At 37.9% G+C, this 15,819-nt stretch overlaps 1 protein-coding gene across 5 annotated transcripts in view; it reads left to right on the plus strand.

The window, feature by feature from the left end:
* CWC27 (CWC27 spliceosome associated cyclophilin) overlaps window positions 1–15,819 on the plus strand; it is a 233,224-nt gene that overhangs the window by 51,960 nt on the left and 165,445 nt on the right. The gene's annotated exons all lie outside the window — the stretch shown is intronic.

Here is a 15,819-nt window from a genome sequence, read left to right on the forward strand (position 1 = left end):
CTGAGTTGATCTGAAGCCAGGAGCTTCTTCCGGTCTCCCATGCAGGTGCAGGGGCCCAAGGACTTGTACCATCTTCCACTACCTTCCCAGGCCACAGCAGATAGCTGGATTGGAAGTGGAGCAGCCGGGACTCAAACTGGCTCCCATATGGGATGCCAGCGTTGCAGGCCTGGGCCTTATTCTGTTGCACTACAGCGCCAGCCCCTCTCAGATATACTTTTGTTGTCAGTCACTGTGCAAGAACTGGAGTTGCTGGAGCATGGTAGGCTGTAGGAATGTGAAAATTAAGGAGAAATGGTTTCTTCTGCAAATATCATAGTTTAATTGCTATGATTTAAATGTAACCAACATAGTTTTTTTTTTTTTTTTTGAAGGTTTTTATTTAATGAGTACAAATTTCATATGTGCAGCTCTTAGGGATATAGTGTTTCTTCCCCCCATTCACACCCTCCCACCTCCACTCCCATCCCACCGTACTCCCTCTCCCATTCCATTTTTCATTAAGATTCGTTTTTAATTCACTTTATATACAGAAGACCAACTCGATACTAAGTAGAAATTTCTACTATTTGCACCCACACAGACACACAAAGTATAAAGTACAGTTTGAAGACAAGTTTTACCATTAATTTTCATAGTATACCTCATTAGGGACAGAGGTCCAACATGAGGAGTGACTCCTGTTGTTGATTTAACAATTAACACTCTTAAGTTTGATGTCAGTGACCACCCAAGGCTCTTGACTTGAGCTGCCTAGGCTATGGAAGCCTTTTGAGTTCACGAACTCTGTCGATACTTAAGTCTTTTGAGTCCACAAACTCCGTTGGTATTTAGGGCCATAAGCAAAGTGGAAATTCTCTCCTCCATTCAGAGAAAAGTACATCCTTCTTTGATGGCCCCTTCTTTGCACTGTAACCACCAAAGTTAAAGTGTTAGAAACTTAATTACCATTGCAACAGTGTTGAGATGTGAGGCCTTTAAGCCATGATCATGTGTAGATTAGTGTGATTATCATGGAAGTGGATTAGTTATCTTGGGATTGATTTTCCGGTAAAAGGATGAGTTTGACCCCTTTCTCATTTCTGTCTCTCTCTATGGTATGCATGTGCGTACATGTGTGCTCTCTTGTCCTTCCACTTTGCATCATGGGATGATGCAGCAAGAAGTCCCCTCACAGTTGGACTTCCCAGCCTCTGGTTCTGTAGGTCCCTGATTCTTTATAATTAGCCAATCTCGGATATTCTGTTGTGGCAGCATAAAACAGACTGTTAGAAAAGTTGGAATAATTGTAAACAACTGATACAATTCAATATCCGTGTTCTTATCATGTATGTATAATGTTAAGTATGCAATAAATCAGAAAAGATCAAAATACTATGTTGAAAATAAATTTGCTATTTTTGCAGTCAAGAACAGACCAATAACAGTAATTCACATGTATCACCCTAATTTTGTTAGGATAGATGATTTTGAGGGGCCAGTGTTTAAAAGGAATAGAATTTTAATAACATTAAGCTCAATTCTTTAAACTAATGCTGCAGAAACTCGCAGTGTATTCTAGAAAGTTTGGTGTTTTTTTGTGTGTGTGTGTGTTTTTTTTTTTTTTTTACGTATTATGGTTAAAATATAAACCATAGCACCATTTGGCATTTCTGACTGGCTTCCCTTTTTCTTCTGTTTGGATGTTTAGAGTCAGAATTCTTGGTAATCTTGATAAAACTATTTCTTGTTTTTTTTTTTAACTTTTATTTAGTAGATATAAATTTCCAAAGTACAATTTATGGATTACAATGACTTTTTCGCCCCCATAACATCCCTCCCACCCGCAACCCTCCCATCTCCCGCTCCCTCTCCCATTCCATTCACATCAAGATTCATTTTCAATTATATACAGAAGATCAATTTAGTATATATTAAGTAAAGATTTCAACAGTTTGCACCCACATAGCAACACAAAGTGAAAAATACTGTGTGAGCACTAGTCATATCATTAATTCACATTGAACTACACATTAAGGACAGAGATCCTACATGGGGAGTATGTGCACAGTGACTCCTGTTGTTGACTTAACAAATTGACACTCTTGTTTAAGGAGTCAGAAATCTCCCCAGGCTCTAGTCATGAGTTGCCAAGGCCATGGAAGCCCCCTGAGCTCACCGACTTTGATCTTATTTCGGCATGGCTATAGTCAAAGTTGTGGGGAGCAGGGCCTGTCTCCCGCAACATGGCAAAATAAGTACTGAGACTACCGAGATTAGACTAGACCGCTGAGACTATTAAGACTAACTCTGTGCATCTGATCTCCCATCATATGGTGCTGAGAGTAAACAAATCTTACACAGCTGCTTCGTTAACTAGCTGATTCCTGGCCCAACCCCTTAAAAGGGGGAGAGAGACAACACGCGTGGCCACGCCCACCTGAGAGAGTAGCTCGCTGCTGCCACTCCTCCGCGGAGGCGGGGGAGCGGCAGCAAACCCGGGAAGGGCTGAGGAAAGAGAACAGCACAGGGTCTGGTGTCGTTCTCCTGCAAGCCCACGGGGGAGCGACAAAAGTGGAAGTTCTCTCCTCCCTTCAGAGAAAGATACCTCCTTCTTTGATGGCCTGTTCTTTCCACTGGGATCTCACTCGCAGAGATCTTTCATTTAGGTCCTTTTTTTTTTTGGATCTCTGTTAAATATAAGAGTGGGAATAAGAGAGGGAGGGGATGTACAATTTGGGACATGCTCAAGCTGACTTGCCCCAAGTGGTGGAGTTAGAAATGTGCCAGGGATTCCAATACAATCCCATCAAGTTGCATGTACCAATGCCACCTCACTAGTCCAAGTGATCAATTTCAGGTCACAATAGACCATATGATAGGTCTAAGAGTCAAAGGGGTCACATAAACAAGACTAGTGTCTGCTAATACTAACTGATAGAATAAAAAAGGGAGAGAACGATCCAACATGGGAAGCAGGATACACAGCAGACTCATAGAATGGCAGATGTGCTGAACAGCACTCTGGCCTCAGAATCAGCCTTTAAGGCATTTGGATCTGGCTGAAGAGCCCATGAGAGTATTTTAGGCATGGAAAGCCAAGACACTCTGGCAAAAAAAAAAAAAAAAGGATAAAACTGTTTCTTAGAGTGTTTGAAATAAAATACCAAGCTTAAATTCCTGAGTCAGGTAATTGGGAACCCGTTAATCCAAATCCAAGGAATCACCTTCAAAATGAAATAAGTTAAATACTTGAACTTCAGTTGTATGCCTTAGAAATATGACAACCCTACTGGATTTACAGTTAGATTTTGTATGGCAGACAGGAAGCAGTAAAATGCACATGTGGAAGAGTCTCTTGTCAAAATGGAGAAGTTATATTTGCATCTCTTTAGAGTGTATTGATTTGTATTACCATGGAGAGTTACAGTCTATAGATCTTGCAGCATTTGTTGTTTATAGGCAGTGGAATTATGCATTTGAAATGTAGCATTCAGATTATGTGTAGAAAAACATTCTTTAAATTATTCAGCATTTGATGAATTGTTCTCTATCCCATAACAAATACAGTCACATTAATGAATTCTGAAATATTCACTGCTTTTTTGCTTTTCAAGGTTATATACTTTGTGAATTTACCTGTAAATTAAATTGAGAAGTATAATTTAGGTAAGATTAAAAAGAGAGAGAGAGAGAAGGTCATATAAGATGTGAAGTTCTTTATTTTGTACGAAGTTAAAAACATGTGAAGTCACAAAAGGGCCTAAGAGAAAACCATAGTGATTGTATATTTGCTGTCTGACTCTTCTCTCGATCTACTTCAGAGATTTTGCCACACTCCAGATGTCATATCACTTTTGCAAATTCATTGAGTTCCTCCTTGTACAGTGCTAGGACCTAAGATATTGTTGTTGGTAAGCCTCAATCTTTTTTCAAATTTCTTAGTGTCTAATAAAGGGAGATACTTGTTTAGGTAAATAAAGGCTGTGAAGTGTTATTGTTCTTCTATGAGGTCAGGCGCTTCACTAAATCAATAGTTTTCTTTTTTTTTTTTTTTTTTTCTAATTTAACCCATGCAAGAAAGCTACAAGATGTAGTTTTTATTGTGATCCTCATTTTAGGAATGAAAAACAAAATGCTCGAGTTTAAGAGATTAAGCAACTTGCCTTATGTCCCATGTCTCAAAAGTAGCAGAACTAGTTCTTGACCCTGTAACAGTCTGACACCTCTTCAAAGCCTAGAGAGGGATTGTCCAGAACTCAGTCATGTGGTCAAGCTGAAGACAGAGCCAAACTTGGAATGTTTCAGAGGGTGTGGTCATCATTTTAGATATATCACTCTTCCAAAGATTGTTGCTGTAGTCCTTGGGAGAGATAATAAGGATCTGACCAAGGTAGCATCTATGAGGATGGATTTTAGAAATTATGGAAGTGGAATTATCAAGACATGCTAACAGATTCATTATAACAGACTCGAAAGAAAAGGATGTATTCCAAATGACTCCGTGATTAGTGGTGATAGCCTTGACGTAGGAACACTGGAAGTTCCTGGTGCTCTTCACTCGTGTTTGTTTTGTTAGTCCATTCGGATGTATGTCAGTGTCCCTAAAACATAAGCTTACATGCTAAACGGTTGCTTATTCAATTGCTTTATTAGTAAACTTACATTAGGTTATGCTGTGGTAACAAACAAACCCCAAATCTCGGTTTAAAACAGCTGTGTTCTTGCTCAGACTACCTTCTGGTGAGCACCATGGGTCCATTCCATATCATCTTCATTTGAGGGTCCAGAATAAAGGAATAGACCCTTTCTGAGACAAACAACTCTCGTGAGTGACAGTGGAATCATATGCTAGCTCTTGAAGCTTCTGCTTAGAAGTAGCATATGTCACTTCATCATTTTATTAGCCAGAGCAAGTAATGTGGTTAAGCCTAATGTTAACATGGTACAGTATAAATCTTTTACAGGGAAGACCAGTGAATAGTTGTGAACATTACTGCAATCTGCTGTCATCTGTGCTTTAACCAGGAGTTGCTACAGATACCTGTGATTCTGTAAAAATTTTAATCATCATCTTCCAGGTATCTTCTTTGTCCACTTCCAGGGCAAAATGATATAATAAAGTTAACATGGAGTGGGCATTAGGTATAGTGGTTAAGATGCCACTTGGGACACCTGCATTTCATACCAGAGTTTCTGGTTCGAGGCCCCGGCTCCTTTACTTCTGATCCAGTTTCCTGCTAATGCACACCCTATGAAGCAGCAGATGATGACTTACTTAACTGGCTCCCTGCCACCCATGTGGGAGACCTGGAAGGAGTTCTGGCTCCTGGCTTGACCTGGCCCAGCCCTGGCTGCTGTTGGCATTTGGGAAGTGAACCGGTGGATGGAAGATCTCTCTCTCTCTCTCTACCTTTAATAAAGTGAAAAAAATAGTAATAAATAAGACATAAAGATATAATAAAGATAGCAAAATCATCACTATCATAATATATTTTTTTTTGACAGGCAGAGTGGACAGTGAGAGAGAGAGACAGAGAAAAAGGGCTTCCTTTTCCGTTGGTTCACCCCACAATGGCCGCTGCAGCCGGCGCACCGCGCTGATCCGAAGCCAAGAGCCAGGTGCTTCTCCTGGTCTCCCATGTGGGTGCAAAGCCCAAAGATTTGGGCCATCCTCCACTGCACTCCCTGGCCATAGAAGAGAGCTGGACTGGAAGAGAAGCAACCAGGACAGAACTGGTGTCCCGACCCGGACTAGAACCTGGTGTGCTGGTGCCGCAGGCGGAGGATTAGCCTATTGAGCCATGGCTCTGGCCACTATCATAATTTTTAAAAAGAAGGATATCAGGACCAGCGTGTGGCATAGCGGGTACAGCCAGTGCCCGCGGTGACAGCATCCTATATGGCACTGGTTTGAGTTCCAACTGCTCTACTTCCAGTCTAGCTCCCTGCTAATAACCTGGGGAAAGCGGCAAAAGATGACCCAAGTTCTTGGGCCCCTGCCACCCATGTGGGAGACCTGGATGAGGCCTCTGACCCTGTGCTTCAGCTTGGCCCAGCCACAGCCATTGCGGTCATCTGAGGAGTGAACCAGCGATTGGAAGATCTCTCTCTCTCTCTTTCTCTCTCTTTGTAACTCTGACTTTCAAATACATATTTTTTTTTTTAAAAAAAGTATATCAATTCCTGGTTATTTCAAATTTTTAAAAGTATAGAATTCTAGAGGAAATTCTGGCAGAGAAGAATACAATAGACATCTTCGACAACTTTCATAGAAGATGCAGAAACACTTCATGTATGTGTTACATTAAGTCGTAACTTCCTCCTTAGATATCTTAAGGATCCTTTGATTGTAGGGAATAGAAATTCAAATTAGCTCAAGGAAGGGGATTTCTCTATAAAGTAATAGGGGAGTTACATGGAATTCAGATATGGAAGAATGTCATTCGGTCCTCACAAGTTGTCAAGGAAGTTCTATTTTCTCCTGCAGCATTGAACTCTGCTTTTCTCTGTTCATTTATTCTATTATCTTCTACACACCTATGTCTTCTCTGTAGGCCTCTATTCTACTCCTTGCAGTTCAGCTCTTCACAAGTTAACAGGAAAGAAGATCTTAATGGCGTGACTTATATCCGGTGCTCACTCAGTTATGGCATTGATAGTGGGGGCATGTTGGGAAACCGTGAGGAAGATATGTAGACATGGCAAGAACCATTAGTCTTTCCATCATCTATCCTTCTCTCCTGACTTAGTAATAAGAATGCCAACATTTAGCTGGACTTATGGCTACCTAGCTAAAAAACATTTACCTGTCTCCTTTGTAGTCAGGTGTGGAGTGTGACCAAATTTTGGCTAATGACATGAAACAGAAGAGTACATACTTTTGGATAGTACTTTTGGAAGAGAAGAGAAATAGGCTATCCTCTTTCAGCTCTTCCCCCTGCTACTGGCCTGGCACACTGATCTCATGACTGTAGTTAGGGATGGTAGAACGGAGGGGTAGGAGACTTGAAGACTTTGAGGAACCACTGTTCTAGCTTGAATAACCCATTTCTGGACTTTTTCTCCCTGACATCAATTAACTTTGAAGTTGTTTCAGTCATGTTATTTGGGGTTGCTGTTAGGCGCAACACAACCAAAGCCTAACTGATAACTGGTAAGACTGAGTTGAGCAAGTCCTCTGAGGTGGGAATGAGGGCAGGGTGGAAATGAATAGCTGCTTCATTATTTGTAATAGCTTTCTTAGTTGATTTTATTGTTCTTTGTGGAAGAAAAAAATCATATTGGTTTGCAGTGTTCAATATCTCTATCACCGCCTTGTCTGATCACCACGTTATTTCACTTAAAAAAAAAGGAATGAAAGAATTTGCTCGTTTTCCCACTACTAAATCTGCCCATCCACCTGTGAATCCATATTCCTATAGCAAAGGCAGCCCCTTCCCTCTATACCCTGGATCCTTCCATTTTTCCACATGCTTTGGCCCAACGGTTGTTCATTTTACATTTTACCCACTTTATACCAGGCATATTGTTCTTGCTGATCCACAGACACACCAAGCTCATTCATCTTTCAGACCTTTGTACTTTGTGTTACCTCACCTTGAAACTCTCCTCTCTGAAATAGTACTCATCATTCCTTCTTTTCATTCAGTCCCTTGCTCAAATATCATTTTATAAGAGGTGTTTTCAGACCATACAGTTTAAAATAAACGCCTCCATCCCTCCCCAGGGGGTACATATCCAAGTGACTGAGGGACAAATTTGTAAAATTTGTTTTTGACTTTTATAAAATGCCTATGTCAGGACCCATTCCTTTAAAAAAAAATAAATAAAAAACTCAGTAAATCTAGTGTGTGATTTAGAAATCAGTTTTCCTAGAGTCCTACCACTTAAGAACTAACACCTTATATAAATGTTTCGTAAATATTAATTTTCTAAATGAGTTGATTTTGTCTTAATTTGTTAGTTAGCTTTATTGAATCTTTGCCTCTACTTCATGTTGTCTTTTTAAAAGTAGATACCACATGAACTGTTTTGTATTGACCTACTTTGAAGAGGAAACTTGCAGACTTCATTGCAGTTGTATCTTACTGCCAATTGATATGTTAGCAATATTTGATTTATCCCCCCTACTAAGTCTGCATAATTTAGATATGCCTATGCCAGGTGCCTCAATTCATTCCATATATTTATTTATAATATTTAAATGTTGATCATTTAAATGCATATGTGAGTGTTAGACCTTCAATAGTATTTCCCTTTTTCCTTTGGAGATTATCAGTAATTCAGTAGATTTTTAAGTGTAATTTTAAAATTTTGTTTTTCTTCTATTTACTTAAAGTTTTAAAAGATCCTGAGTACATTTATATGTATCTCATGGTCAAAGGTAGGTATTAATTGACAAATGAGCTTAAGTTGCTGAATCACTTCTTTTTAATTTGCATTTTCTGTTTACTCTAGAAATCCATTAGGTCAAAGGTATGTATGTACTCAAAAGATAGGAAGTTAGATTTGTTCTTTACTATATATTTGCCTTTCTTGGTTCTAAGAAAAAGAATGTTTTCTTAACTTTCAAAGTTATGTAACTTCCTGACAGTTTCTTCCTCCTTTCAGATAAGCATTTAGATTTTTACTTTATTAATCATTACAAATTAATAGAAAATTTCCAGATATGCTTATTTGTTCTGAATATTGACAGTAACTTGACATATCTTAATGACAGACTTTGTTTAAAGGAGTTAAAAACCCTTGGCTTGGCATCTAAGTGTTCAGATAGATATAATGTAGGTCTGGGACAAAGACTAGAGTGTTACAGGTCCTTGTATTTTATATCTGGCTTGTTTGGTAAGACTTTCTTTTAGGTGAAGTTTATATATACTTGCCTAGCCACCTCAAAAAATATGTGGCTGACCTATGAAAGTACATTAATTGTGAAGAAGGTGAGGATGTTTAATCCTGATGGTATTTGGAGAGTAGCCTAGAAACTGAAAGCCAATTTAACATTGCAGAGCTATTAAACAGCTCTGATTGTGTGGTTTTATTTGCATTGTTAAATTCTTACATGAGATTTTTCAGTATTCTAGTGAAGTTTTAAAAATTATGCTGTTTCTTTTACTGTTTTAGCCTACGCTGTGTTGCAGGGAAAGAAAATTGTAACAAAATGTGCTTACATTAGATATTTAAATGTCTTTGCTCATAATTTTTGTAGCAAATTAATTAGTGATAACAATGCACATTACTTAACCTTTACCTACTTGGTGGGAACAAAGGTGAGTAAAGATGAATAAAATGAAAAAGGAAGTTTATTTTTCAGTACTATACTCAAATGTTTGCAGAAGACAACAGCAACCCTGCTTTAAGGAGACAAAGTGATAATCCAGTCTCCTAGCCAAGATAGTTGCTTGCTTGCATACTCTCTATTTCTTCCTTTCTTCATTGTTCCTTCCCCCTCTCCTCTTCTCTCTTCTCTCTTCTCCTCTCCTCTCATCTCCATTTCTGTTTCCATTTCCATTTCCATTTCCAAAGACAAACAGCAGAAGACAGACACAGACACGGAAGAGCTTCCCATCTGCTGGCTCACTCCCCAAATGCCTGAAACAGCTGAAAGTAGGCTGGGCTCAAGCCAAAATCTTGGAACTCAATCCAGAGCCCCTACATGGATGGCAGGAACTCAATTACTTGAGCCATCATTGCTGCCTCCCAGGGTCTGCATTAGCCAGAAGCTGGAGTCAGGAACCAGAGTGGGACATGGACCCCATGTAACAGAAAATGAGTCAGACAGGCATTTTTAACTGCTAGACTGAATAACTACCCCTAAGCTATGTCAGCAAATGATAACAATTATAAACACCTGTTGAAGTATAAACACAGTCTGCAACAAAAATTTAGTGCTTGGGATCTTGACTTTCAGAAAGGGGTTACAAACCTGAAGATAGCTGAATAGCAGCATCACTACTTTGGGTCTTTGGTTTTATGGGCATAATATGAGAGGGTGTTTGAATTACTTTAATTTGTAGGACTTAAAGTCATTCTCAGCTTTTTACTAGTAAAAAAAATATTTACTCAAAATACTTTCCATCAAACATTGATAAATACTGCTTATTCCAACAAAAAACATAGAAATCATATTTGCATAAGAGAAAATAATTTGTTTCTTGTTTGAAAATTTTGAGTAACCTTATAAGAATCTTTGAAAGTTCATGCTGTTTGTGTGTGTGAACCATGGTTAATTGCTAAAGATTATTACAAATAAATACTTGATATCCAAACCTGATTAAAACAAAATGCAAACAGATAAAACCCCTTCCAAGCTATGAATATGAAATAGAAATGTACTAAGCCAAAAAAATTCACTCAATGTGTGTTCTTTAAGGTTGAAAAACTGTTTTCAGGCAGAGCAACTGGTTAGTCTTAGTTTGTTGTTGTGTGCTACAACAATCTTTATTTGCCTCATATTACTTAGATACTGCCTTAGTTAACTTCGTTGTTACATTTCTATTCTGATTCTTAGAAGAAAAGTTATTTTATAGACTGTGATACCTTTTGTACAGGATTACAAACTATTAAGTCTTAAAGAAAAGTAATACAAACATGACTAAAGGATGGAGAGATAAAAAAATGAAACACAGTATAGAGTTCAGAAATATACCTGTGAAAATATAGTTAACTAATTTTTTGACAAAGATACGAAGAAAGTTGGGTTGAAAAATGATAGTTTTTTCAACAACTGAAGCTGGAACAATTAGAGATCTTTATGAAAAAAAATAAGCTTTGATATATATCTCATACTTGGTATAAAAATTAACTCAAAATGCATCATAGACCTAAATGTAAAATGTAAAGCTATTTAACTTCTAGAAAAAAAAAAAAGAGAGAATCTTTATGAAATTTGGTTTGGGGGCCAGTGTTGTGGCATAACAGGTTAAGCTGCCTCCTGCAGCACCGGCATCCCATACTGTTCGAATTCCAGCTGCTCCACTTCTGATCAAGCTCCCTGCTAATTTAACTGAGTAGGCAGTGGACTGTAAAAGCCCTTGGGCCCCTGCACCCACATGGGAGACCCAGATGAAGCTCCTGGATCCTGACTTCGGCCTGGTTCAGTCCTGGTCATTGTGACAATTTGAGTAGTGAGCCAGCAGATGGAAGATCTCTCTCTCCCTCTCTCTGGTTCTTTAACTCCGCCTTCCAAATAAATAAAAAATAATTTGGCTTGAGAATGTTTTTAGACACAAAAGCACAGTCTCTCAACTAAATTTAAAACCTTTGACTCTACAAAAGACACCATTAAGGGAATGAAAAGATAAGCTACAGGCTAGGAGAACATTATTTGCAAATTATATATCTGCTAAGAGTCTTGTACCAGAATATATAAAGAACTCTTAAAATTGGACAATAAGAAAATGATCATTTGAAACATGATGAAGAGATCCAAACAGATATTTCACCAAAGAAGATAAATAATATAAATAAGCTTGTAAAAGTTTGTTAATACCATCTCTGATATGACCATTACTATAAGCAAAAAAGGACTTAATATTTCCTATCCTGAGACTTCACCTTTCAGCATATTGTAAATAAGAGCTAAAAGGAAGTTTAATTATTTCTCTCTGCAATGAACCTACTATAGCTTAGATTCTAATGCTGACTCTTACTTTTGTGCTCGGTGGAAAATTCTTAAATTGCCTGCCTTAACCTAGGAGCAGAGTAGTATTGCAGAAAGAGTAGGGGAAGGATGGTGATGCTAGAGAGCTTTCTAACCTTTCCCCAGTAATCAGGATTACTCTCCCAGTAATGGACAATCTGGGATTTAAATACAGATATGTTTGATTTAAATGTAATATTATATCTCCCCCGAGATGAGGCTTAAAGAATGAGCTATTAGAATGGTGTACCAAGGATGCAGATAGTAGGTCCAAGGGATAGATAAGAGTTTGATATCCTGATAACTGCAATGATTTATGTACACATGGATTCATGTCTGCAGGAATTCTGGTAGAAAATGTTAAAGAACTAGACTGGGACCAGATATCGTACAAGCCTTATAGAGTATATTTGGAAACTGGGCTCTGTCCTTTAGATAGAGAATAACATAAACATTTAATACTGAAAAAATGGCAGTGATTAGGTTTTGTTTTGGAGTGATTATTGTTGAAGTAATAAAGAAAATAAACTGGAAAGAGCCAAGATTAGAGGTTGAAGAGGGGGTCAAGATGAAAACGTGAACCAAAACAGCATTCTTTTTGCTTGGTAACTTGCATTCTGCAAGCAGTTTTTCAAACGTCTACAATATCTATGGTAGATGCAGTGGTAAAGTAAGGTACTACCCTTGTGCACACAGACACACAGACACAGACACACACACACACACACACACACACAGTCCTCCTAGCTGAGCCAGAAAGATAGCCATCTGTACGCAGTGATCTCTATATGAAACTTAAGTTCAAAGGAAAAGTTCAGTAGCTTCGTAGACCAGAGAGAGATTAATTTGGACTTTATGGATCAGGAAGTCTGCATGTATGCAAGTAGATAGCGCTAATCCTAGGCCTTAAAGAAGGGTTAGAGTTTGAATTAGAGGAAATGGGTGGAGAAGGGAATTTCCAGCAGAGGAAACAGAAAAATACAGGGTGTATTTGAGGAACAATTTATAATGAATAGAGGAGTGAATATAATTGGAAATACAGCTAAAAGATGGGATGGGACCAGATCATGAGGTACCTTCCAGGGTAATAAAATGTAAATACCACTCATTTTGTTTGATTTATGTGTTGTTTCAAGGGTACAAATACATGTAGATCAGCATTTTTCAACTAAAGTAAATCATTTAGAAAGATTCAAAGTTGAGTAAATGTTGGACTGCTACAGTTTTGTAAAGAACAATGTGAGTTAGGAAGGTTTGTTGCGATTACTATATTAGATAATTGTTACTTAACATTTTATAATTTGAAAATGAATAACCAATCTCTAGTGAATGGGTCTGTGGTTTAAAGAGTGAATCCACATAGTGGCAAGATAAAAACAAATTTCATTTCTGGCACTGTGCAAAAAGTTTTTAATAATGTTGATTACTCAAATGTAATGACAAATTTTATCTATGAAGATTTAGTTTCTGATCCCAGCATTATTTACTGGAAATGAGATATGAGTAAATCAATCTTTCAGAACCTGTTTCCACGTCTGTAAAATGTGATTAACACTCATCTTTCTTAATTTCCGAAGGGTTTTGATAATGTCAAATGAAATAATGTATATGAGACTACTTTTAAAACATAATATGATTTGATGGCCTGTGATTATAAAGTGTCTTTGATGCCCCAGAGTCCAATCTTCTTATTTAACAACCACATAACATTCAGTTTTTGATACCCTCTTCCAATCATGCATACTTCCAAATAAGATAAAAATTAATTTGTCAGATAATTTGCAATAGTTGTTAAGCATATATAGCAATCACAGTGGTATTTAAAGGGTATGATACTAGTGAAGTAGAAGAGATCAACCCAGTCCATGGGGATGATTTGGGAAGACAAGGAAGTGTACCTCAAAAATTAGTAGCTGCTATCCTTAACAAGCATCCTGGCTCTCCCACGTCCTGCATTCCTTTGTTGGCTCAGATAATAGGCTCTGCATCAGATGCAGTTATTGCCTGAATCATGTACTGTAACACCTGAGCACATGAAATTAAGAAAGTGATGTGTCAGGTAAGGTTAACCAGAGTTTTTCTGACGGTGTGTTTTAAGACAGGCTAATACCGCCAACAGCCAGAAGCCAAACTATATAAGTAAACTTTAGGGATAATTTTGCTAGTAAACAGAAAAGTCTCTTCCATGAGATGGGCTTGATAAGTTGTTGCATTTTACTTAAATCATCAATTACTATTCATATTTCAATTGTTTAATTTTGAGTGCTTATAAAAAATCAAAGAATATATTTGAGACTATCCTGTTTACAATAAGAAAAGCTTTTATGACAAATTCATAATACAAAAATAACATGTATCTACAAATGTGATTATGGACATGTTCACTTAAGGAAACAAATTTAAAAGATAACATTCTAACTTTAGCTAGTGTATGCAACTATTTTATTTTAGGAAGATAAATGTCTTTGCTGAAAATTCAGTGACATTTATTGCCTTGGAAAACATATTGCTTTATTTTTCCATGTATGTGTTTTTTAAATATAGCACTTACAGAGACACTTCAAATCTTACTAAAGAAAACAAATATAAAGTGTCACTTCTAAAAACAAAGTATTGGTAATAAAGCTGACCTACTCTTAACATTGTAAATTGGCTGAATATCTACAGTGTTACAGTATGCTAAGAGTTTTAAGATACGGTTTTGAGAGACTTAACTATGGAGTATTAGTATGGACTGAAACCAAGCCTTCTGTACTTGTTGGGGGACATACTGGTGCCAAGGAATCAATGCCTTTTTCTAATTAAGTCCAAAAAAGTGTTTTCCCTAGTAAGATGCTCCAGAGGGAGAAACCTTTTCTAATTCACAGAAAGATGCCTCATTTAGAATATGGATTAATGTAAGAGGTAAAACAAAGTAAGCAGATAGGTATGACAGTATGTTTTCCCAGTGGCTACGCTACTGTGGCCTAGTGTGGCAGAATTTTAGTGACATGGAGGGAAATTTGACTGTAGTATGAGGCAATGAAAATAACTCTGGGGAGAGTTTGGAAGCCAGGGGTCCTGCTCTTTTGTCTTTTTTTCTAGCTGTTTGACGTTGGGTGTCCTTTTGTGGAAAGTACAGGAATGGAAGGGCTGCCACCACGAAGAACTACATCTGGCTCTCAGCTTCTTTGAAAGTTATGTCTGTCTGTCTGTCTTGTACTGGTCCTGTTTCTCTCACTGAATATGGACAAAACAGTGCGTTTTCATTTTCATTCAATTCAAAATATTTCCATGCGGCTTCCTCTTTGATGTATGGTTTATTTAGAAGTATGTTTAATTTTCAATATTTGGGAATTGTCCAGGGTTATTGTTCTTGCTGATATCTAAATTAACTTCCTGTGGTCAGAGGATATATTCTGTACAATTCCAGTAATTTCACATTTATTAAGACACGTTTTTGGACCTAGCATAAAGCATATCTTGGTGCATGTTCCTTGTGCCCTTGAAAGGAATGTGTGCTTCTGCCGTGGTTATTTGGAATGCTCTATGAATGCTCCAATTTTTTGATAGCACCTTAGACTTGCATTTTTTTAAAGATTTATTTATTGGGGCTGGCGCTGTGCCGCAGCAGGTTAACGCCCTCGTCTGAAGCACCAGCATCCCATATGGGCACTGGTTTGAGACCCAGCTGCTCCACTTCTGATCCAGCTCTCTGCTATGGCCTGGGAAAGCAGTAGAAGATGGCCCAAGTCTTTGAGCCCCTGCACTCATGTGGTAGACCTGGAAGAAGCTCCTGGCTCCTGGCTTTGGATTGGTGCAGCTCTGGCCGTTGTGGCTAATCCGGAGTGAACCATCTGATGGAAGACCTCTCTCTCTCTCTCTCTCTCTCTCTCTCTCTCTCTCTCTCTGTGTGTGTGTGTGTGTGTGTGTGTGTGTAACTCTGACTACTTGAAAGTCAGAGTTAAGTTGAGCTGGTGTCCATATGGGATGCTGGCACTACAGGTGGTGGCTTTATCTGCTGCACCACAGTGCCGACCCCTAGACTTGCATTTTTATGTCTAAATTGTATCTGACAACTTTAAAATCTCCTTGATCAATCAGATTTTTTGAAATAATTGTAATTTTGATAAACTAAAGGACTAAGTAGTAAGTTCTACCTTTGTAGTTCATGAATTATTTCAATTAATACATTTTTATCTTTTTTTTTTTTTTGACAG

This window comes from Oryctolagus cuniculus, chromosome 14 (genome assembly GCF_964237555.1).
Source record: "Oryctolagus cuniculus chromosome 14, mOryCun1.1, whole genome shotgun sequence".
In the NCBI taxonomy this organism is placed as follows: domain Eukaryota; kingdom Metazoa; phylum Chordata; class Mammalia; order Lagomorpha; family Leporidae; genus Oryctolagus; species Oryctolagus cuniculus.